Below are 8,901 nucleotides of genomic sequence, written 5' to 3' on the forward strand. Positions count from 1 at the left end.
TTCCGCCTTTGCTTTTTTCTCCTACCCAGAAAAACATTCGATCCTCTGTTTTTTTTCTTCAAGATCCTCCCACAATAGCCTCAGAAAAGTGGCCTTCTCCCAAATTTTGACATGCCTTTGTAATCTTGTTTTCTTGGTATCTTAACACGTGGTTCAAAATTGATAAGCCTTTCGAAATAAACATGTATGCAGCTCTTATCTAACATTTTGAAGGTGAGCCAAATTTCTCTTGCAATGTGCCTACCAGCGAGAGAAATGTGCTAAAGCTGGTTATCTTTTACTGCCATTTGCCTGTTGGCAAGGTGCCACTGTTATTTCCAGGACTTTGTTCTTCACATCTAAAAGTCTGCAACACTGCCTCCTTGGAACAGAGAACCAATGATCATTTAGTGGCTTGGTTGAAACTTGAACATGCTCCACTTCCTCGGGAGGAAGTACTCTGGAGAAGCAAAAAGACCTCATTTTCCTCTTGTCAATGCTTGTATCCCTCTTATACCTACTCACAACCACCTCATTCTCTCCCATGACTATGTCTTCCAAGAAGAAAACAAATGGCCTGTTGCAGATTGACCTCAAGGACCTTCTTGTGTCCACGTCAAAATCAGTTCCACTATCTCTTGAATTCCAAGCCTTGAAGGTGATTTCTGGTCTTTGTAAATCCCTTGGAAGAAGGATGTAAGGATAGACTTGGACAGCATACCCTAGCGAGATTGAAATAGACAGTTTCTGAGCTCGGTTGTAGAAGATGCATTGTTGCAAGAAGCTGCTTCGTTCTGTCTGCATAGCTTTAGTAAGATGTTGCATAGCACCCAAGACATCAAACTTCAAGAAAACAGGATCCACCTCATCCAGATGGTGAATAGATAAGAAAGGAGCAGTTGGATGGGCTGACAGTAACCCAAAAGGATTACCATGTACATCAAACTGATGAAAGCCAGGTTATTTCATCAGTGGTACACCTAGCTCCGTGATGCAAGCATGTAGTCGGTCATCGCTCTTGAACAGAAAATTATATCTTTCCAAGCATTCATCCAGCATTTTGGATAAGGTCTGTGCGAGCGGGTAGCTGATAGCTATACCCCCGAATGGCTCTCTGATGGATTGCCTATGTAGTACATCTCCCAAAGCTCCTGTGAGCTATTGATGAAAACCTCCTCGTCTAGGTTGACTGACCACTTGGCAAGACATGCCAACTAGAGCATTACAGATAAGTTCCTCTTGCTCCAAACCCTCTTCACTATACTGCCCATGCAGAACAAAAGTATAAACACGACAACTAAATATGTACAAAGTATCAAATGTCACACACACAACATCTGGGTGGATTTCACACCTCGAATGCACAACAATACGACAGCGGGCCAAGCTACCCCCAGCTGGCCGCCAACCCTAGCCAAGGGGGTTCCAAATAACCGTGGTGGGAACATGGACTGAACCCACCACGAGAGGTCTCTTCGTGGGTTAGTTTGAATGTAAGAGGATGCTTGGATGCCAAGGGGGACTCTGGTTGTAAATTCCCTGCTTTCGGGTCCTACACAAAAGATCGATGTGACTCGAGATGGATTCTCGAGGCCCTGTTACTAAGGCAGGAATCCTAAAGGAAATAAGACGCATCCCCACGGGTTGCGGAATCCATCCTTTTGGACGAGACTTGTATTTGAGTTAAGATAATAACATAAAGTTTACTTCCAAAGAATTTGCCTAAATTGTTTTTGTGTCAGTGCCATAAGTTGCGCAAACGAACCCTATTTCCTAAAAGGTTTAATTAATGAAGCTGTTTTAAATGTCCCACATAAATGTGATAGGACATAATTAGGTAACTAAGGAACGCCATTAAGACAAGCGGGTGGGAGAAGCCCCTGATGGGTCCGCCCTACGATAGGGTGGTCCTAGAGAGCTGGGAGGCTTCTCACAAAGTTCTATAATGAACAACCTTCAGGTAATATTAGAATAGAACCCGATTCATGCCATTTTAGGGGACCGGAATGGGACTATACCTTATGGGTAGAGAGGTCAAGCAATGCATCCCTCTTGTTTCCCATTCTCTTTGAACCAAGTGTGGTATGAATCAGCTTCGGCTTGGTATCCCTGTATAAAGTAGGATTTCAAGTCGATCCTAGCGGGTTCAGCCATGAACATTCTGTTGCGAAATGGACTTGGGAAACCCTAGGTGACAACCCCAAAACATTTCATGGGAGTGTCGGGTAGCAATGCTTAGATTCATTCCTCAAGGAACCGCTAAAAACGTGCTTGGACATAGGCGGGCACATTACAGTTGGTATCAGAGGGAACCTATGAATAAAACAACTCGAATAGGAATACATTGGGAAGAGTGAAGCAATGTTTTCACTAGAAAATAATTCTTTTTTTTTCACTCACTTGCGGATTATTGCCGCTTGCAGGCTTATGAGGCATGGAGCAGGTTCCTTGTATTTCACATCATGTACAAGACGGCTATGAACTCTTCAAGTTATCGCCGACGATCCGACATGATGGGGATCTTATATCGACTCTACAACCATTCTCCACTGTATGTGGAAAGGCATTTGAAGCGTGGGATACTGCTATATAGATGCCAATCGACTCTCCTATTTTCAAAACAACCTGAAGAGGCTAACATGGTTGGAAGACTTGAAGATTATCAAGTTATTCACCTTCCATGAGGCTTGTGTAAATTCCATCCTACACATCGGATCTCGGCAAGTAGAACATAATCGCTACATCTATGACGAGGTGGTCAAAGTCTTGCCAGCAGACAGAATTAAAGTAATGGGACGAAACGAACATCATGGCTATCGAAAATGGGGACTTCCCGAACTTCCCATGACTTATCGCTTCTTGAGAATCCATTCTCCCAATCCATATTCATGGGGAAACTAGCTAGCAAACTCATGGAATTAGATGGAGACTACCGCCAACTCTTCTCTATTTACGATTAACTCAGACGTGTACACTATGTTAAAAAACATCCTCTCCATGTAGTTTCCCAACTAGGCTTTAATATTACATCTTTTCTTGCACATGTCTAGGCCTTAATGTTGGGGCTCTTCATGCATGAGATCAATTAAAATTATATGCCAATAAATTCTTCGATTATTGGGTCTATGTAAAAAAGGTAGGGTTGTGCTTTGATAGTGGGATATCCTTATCTATTCCCAAATAATGGTACTTGAATCTTATGCTTCTTTATGGATAAATAAGAATTTTATGTTTATTGGATTTGTCGCACAATAGTTACTGAAAAATAAATTGTGCGTTGATTCAAGTTGTGTAGAGATATGTAAATGTAATCTTAACGTGAAGGTTTTAATCCAAACCAAAGACAACCCCAACGCAAAACCAGAGTCTTGTGTCTACACTAAGCCCAGCCGAGGCACAAGAGAAGAAGTTCCTCCTCAAACATATTAAACCACTAGAATTCGACAGAAAGGAGAAGATTGTTGAAGCTGATGCCGCAGTATGGATTGAATCCATGGAAGATTACTTCAGTGCAGCAAGAATAACAACGTGAACTAGGCCATGATTGCCAAGCTCAAACTTACCGGAGAAGCTAGGCTTTAGTGGAAGCAATGGTGTAAGGACCAAGCAGTTTCTAAAAACACAATTACTTGGGTTAAGATAAAGGAAGTAGTGCAGGGAAGATACATGCCACCTACATACAAAACTCAGAAGATGAATGAGTTCTTCAAATTGAAACAATTGGGCCTGTCACTGGAAGTGTACTACTCGAGATTTGTGTCATTGCTGAAATACACTCTGACCATGAGCATTCCCCAACAAGTTTCAAAGTTCTGTGATGGGCTAAATCCACTATTGAATACCCGATTGGAATCAATGCTCAGGAAAGCTGGAACCTCGATGGGATGGCCCTTACAAGATAGTTCGGATAGTAGGTAAAAATAAGTCCACAGTTCTATTAGCTGATCTACAAGGGGTGGAATTTAAGAATAAGGTTAATCTTAATAAGATTAGCCCTTATTATTTCTTAGTATGCTAACACTGAAAAACGCGTTGCAAGTCCATGCTGGGGTTGATTTGAGACCTACAGGAGAGCTTAAATTGGTTGATGAGGCGGTTAATTCCTTATTTGGAGCACCCATATCTCGAGCAAAGATATCATCAGGGAGGCTTATCTGGTGGAGCAAGGGCTACAAAATGATTGAGCAAGAAGACAGTACCTTTGTGTGGGAAATTAAAGTTTTCTGCCATCACTGCTTACAAATCTTGACAAGCATCCATGTTGAGTTTAATGAAGAAGGTGCGATGGAGCCGTCAATTCATCCTCTAAATATGTTGAACTTTGACTATCACAATTACGAATAGGGGAGTTCTTGATGGCTGGCTATGTAAACCCATTATGGACGTATACATTATACTTTGATGGAGCGTCCAAGGGCCCTAATAGAAAAGGAAGTGCTGGAGTAGTTATTTGAGATCCCCGACGTAGAGTTACAATGAAATTAGCTGCTTACCTTGGGGTAGGATTTACTAACAACATGGCGAAGTATAATGCCCTGATTATGGGATTGAGTATCGCTAAAAAAGGTGGTATTAGGTGGTTCTTAATAAAAGGGGACTCCCAGTTGATCTTGAATCAACTCAATGGGACATATACATTCCGGAATCCTCTCCTTCGTATGTGTCATCGAACTACTATAATCCTACTTGATGAATTTGAGAGCATATCTCTTCAGCTGAATCCACGTTATTGGAATCAGTTTGTGGATTCCTTAGCTAATTTTGCTTATGAAGAGGATGATGATGCCCATGGATGCTCAAAATCTAGCACCCTAACACATCTGAATCAAGCATATAATATATCAATATAGCTTTATTATATTTTGTAAAATGATATATTTCTAAAAGAGGGGCATAACTTTTGAAGGCCCGAAAGCAATGGTGGCTAAGGCCAATGTATATTCAAAAATACTATTAATCAATAAACTATTGCACAAAGGGGTGCATGTGGGGGAAGATTGGGGTGTGCTTCTTCAATATACCTCTCTCTCTCTCGCATGTACTTCGAGAGCATTTGATGTGTAAAAGAATCTCTCTCTCTCTCTCTCTCTCTCTCTCTCTCTCTCTCTCTCTCTCTCTCTCTCTCTCTCTCTCTCTCTCTCTCTCTCTCTCTCTCTCTCTCTTGCATGGAAATAGAGAGTGATGAAGAAGGAGAGGACGCTGATTCAGATGAATGTTTCTCTTTAGTTATATTCCACGAGCGAGAGATGAAATCTCAGCATAGACTTTGCTCTTGTTGTGTTCCCGGGAGAGTTGTTATTTCCTTGGTTCAGAGGACCTCTTTTTCAACTATGGTCCTAGTTTGGATGTTGTTATTGATACTGAGACAGGACTTGGTCGCTTGTGGGGAATGTTATCATACCATGCGCTATATGGCAGGCAATGGTTGATATGGGTGATGCAAAGAGTAGCCGAGACCCATCTACCATTATTATCCTGGACCCATAGGTTGATTCGACGACATGTTATGCATACGCCTCTTGCTATATATACAAGAGGTATGGGCCATAATTTGATGCATTTAGTTTAGGGCTGAGAGCCCTATTTTTCCCCTTGAAATGGAGTGTATTTGCATATATTTTCCTTTTTCCAAGGAGGGATCTCTATGAGCTGTTTTGTTTGATTCCATTAGGCCAAGAGGGCTAGTAGCTTTAAGTAGTTAATGTCTGATTTCTTTAGGCCAAGAGGGCTAGTTGTTTTCAGGTTCTAATGATCTATCTCTTAGGCCAAGAGGGCCAGTTAGTTTGTAGTGTCTTGTGCTATTTCTTTAGGCCAAGAGGGCCCTATCTCTGTTTGGTGCAGGTACGTTTAATGCTTTGTCGTTTTAGTGATTGCACCATACAGGTTGACGAAGTCACTGGAGGGAGCCTTTGCTGCGAAGAAGCTTCTTGTGGCTATTCCAGGTGGTTTTGTCCCCTTTTTTAGTTTTTTCCCCCTTAAGTAATTAATGATATGTGTGCGGGTAAATGTTGTTTTCTTTTGTTTGTTGGGGACCGGCAATCAAGGCATGAAGTCCTAGGTTTAGGTTAGGTATGTCTGGGGGAGGTCTGAGTAGTCATTGCCTCCTGCAAGGCATTGTCAGGCATTGTAAGACCTATTTTAGATGGGAGTTCTGGTGACCCTGTTCTGCTGACCTGCTAGGCAACCGTTCTAGGAGTTCCTGCTGCTAGTTGTGAGGCAATTAGAGAAGCCTACTAAGCTGATTTTGGTGATGAAATTCTCAGTTTTGAACAGTAAATCACTGTTGTACATAGTTGGGTTGAATTCATGGAGGGTTTGACTCTGAATCAAAAGTTACCTCGGATAGTGACCCAGAGATCCCTAGGCCACCCATGACCGTAGACGCACCAAGGAGGACTTACCTGTCCACCTGAGGCGCAGACGGTTAAGGCAGGATAAGGCAAAGCACCCCAGGGATACACGATCAGAAGAACAGCGGCCGCTCACATGGCAACTCTTAAGAGGAAATCAGAATGGAGACCAATGGACCTGCATGAATCAGATGGATAAAGAATGAAGCCAACGCTGAGAAGTGAGGTCAAACACCTAGATTTTATTTTTCTTAATAAAAAATAAAAATAAACATCCAAAAATAAATAAGATTTATTAGTATTAGAAGTTTAGGTACACCTTTTTTTTTCTTTCATTACAAGAAAAATACAGACGACGCATGGGGATGCATTAACAATCTCCTGCTTGTCCAATTAGAAACCCACTGGAAGTTGGTGGACAAAGTGCTCTTCACAACATACACTGTTGAAACTATTAGAGGTTGGCATTACTATGATGAGTTGTATGGATCGCAAAAAGGCAATGGATCCACTTCCATTGAAGTCATCACAAACGCATCCAATGAAGCAACAAATGGCACATTAGGAGATGAAAAAGCCGTCAAATAGATCTTTTCCAAGAAAACAGAGACACAGTGACGGTGGCAAATTTCAATGATCATGACCAAGACGGCATGCGTAGTGATGACGGAAGGTGGCTATCATTGATGATAGGCAGAAACCTTACAACATCAATAATATATTGCAACTTTGCTCCACCTTGTTTAAGCTATTGAGTCAACTTTCCTCAAGATCCAAAGCAGTGGTATGTCATGGTTAAATTTCTCATTCCTTTGTACCTAGACATGGAATCAAATGGTTTTTTTTATTTGCATTGAGATGTAGCCCCATCCAACCATAGATAGTGCTCTTCCAATTCCAAACCATGATGTAACGTAAAGCAATGTTGAGCAAAGAGTGTATTGTGGGCCCTGATAGTGGGCACTATAAGCTAACTGCCGAAGGAAGCAAAGTCTTTATCAAGGGGTGAATACATCATGCCTGAACCCGAATTGACTTTTGAAATCACCTCTGACAGAGTGAGATAGAAGCATGGATGTACTGTTCTCCCTATTACATGGCCGTAGTAGAGACTAAGACCGGTAGAGCCAGAAACATAGATAGAGACAAAGACCAAAACAGATGTAGAAGCAAAGACATAGGATATAACAAAGAGTATGTTCTTCTCTTATAGAATTCATTACGGAGGTGAAAACAGAGTTTGAAGAGGACAAAGAGGACCGACAAGACTAAGACTATGAAAGCAAGTTAGAAGAATCTATCCTACTCACAAAAGGCACAGATGAGGAAGAAGTTCCAGAAGCCTCAGAAGCAGAAGATCCCATGCTGTGGGATAAAGTGACTCTAGTATCCTTTGGACTGACTAATGAGATCATCTACAAAACCTCTATATAAGAAACGGATTAAGCAAAATAAGCCTTCCTTCAACAATGGCTCTTTCCTCCCTAAACCACTCTTCTTAAGAAAAGATGATGACAATGTACCGTGCATAACCCCCAATGTGGCAGCACAAACAAAACTCCAAAGGTCCCTATTATATGACATTCCTAGATGCATCCTTAGAACATGAGTCCTCAAGTCAAGAGATAAATAACCCTTCCACCCAACCTAAAAAAACAATGATACCCTTTTAGCCTCCCAAGGAGCATGCTAAGTCTCCATTGAAAGAGGAAGTTGGTTCTAGTGGCACCTCAGAAGAGGAGACCACTCCCTTGAAGGAGTCGGATCTATACCCAAAAGCCGTTCATGGGACATTCATCTGTGAAGTGGAAGGTGAAAAGAAATTAACATTTGTGGATGTTGATGGTATCAATGTCACTTGAAGGTGCGTATCAATCTTCCCTAAAAGAAGAACTATTGGTCCTACATTACCTATTGAAGGAGAACTTAGACGTGTTTGCATGGTTGTATAAAGATTTGAAGGGGATTGATCCCAAAATATGCCAACATCACATTGACCTAGAGCCTGATGCCAATCCTATGAGGCAAAGACAAAGGCACATGAATCTGAATTACTCTACCATAGTGAAGGTCGAATTAATGAATCTCCTTGAGGATGAGTTTATCTATCCCATGGCCAATAGTGAATGGGTTTTGCCTATCATGGTAGTACACCCAAGAAGAATGGAAAGCTGCAAATATGTATGGACTTTCGAAACTTGAATTCCAAGAGAAAGAATGATCATTTTCCTATCCCTTTCATAGACCAACTATTGGATACATTGGCAAGCCATGAATTTTATTCCCTCTTGAATGGATTCAATGGATACAATCAAGTCCAAAGCACAGAAGAAGATCAACCCAAAATGACCTTCACAATAGAATGGGGAACCTATGCTTACAGAGTGATGCCGCTCGGGCTCTATGTAACGCTCTTGCTACCTTCCAACAAGTAATGATGGCCGCATTCCAAAACCATCTACGTGACTTCATTGAGGTGTAGCTAGATGACTTCTATGTCTATAGCCTAATCGGTGAGCATTGGGCACACCTAGAGCAGTGCTTTGATAGATGTCAAGAGTACAGGATCTCT

The 8,901-nt window shown here is 41.6% G+C and overlaps 1 pseudogene; it reads right to left on the bottom strand.

The window, feature by feature from the left end:
* Window positions 1-237: 237 nt before the first annotated feature.
* LOC148031717 (uncharacterized) lies at window positions 238-6,352 on the bottom strand (annotated as a pseudogene).
* Between the last annotated feature and the right edge of the window lie 2,549 nt (window positions 6,353-8,901).

The sequence above is a fragment of the Lygodium microphyllum genome, chromosome 9 (genome assembly GCF_053477565.2).
Source record: "Lygodium microphyllum isolate KBCC chromosome 9, Lygodium_microphyllum_v1.1.10, whole genome shotgun sequence".
Taxonomy (NCBI): domain Eukaryota; kingdom Viridiplantae; phylum Streptophyta; class Polypodiopsida; order Schizaeales; family Lygodiaceae; genus Lygodium; species Lygodium microphyllum.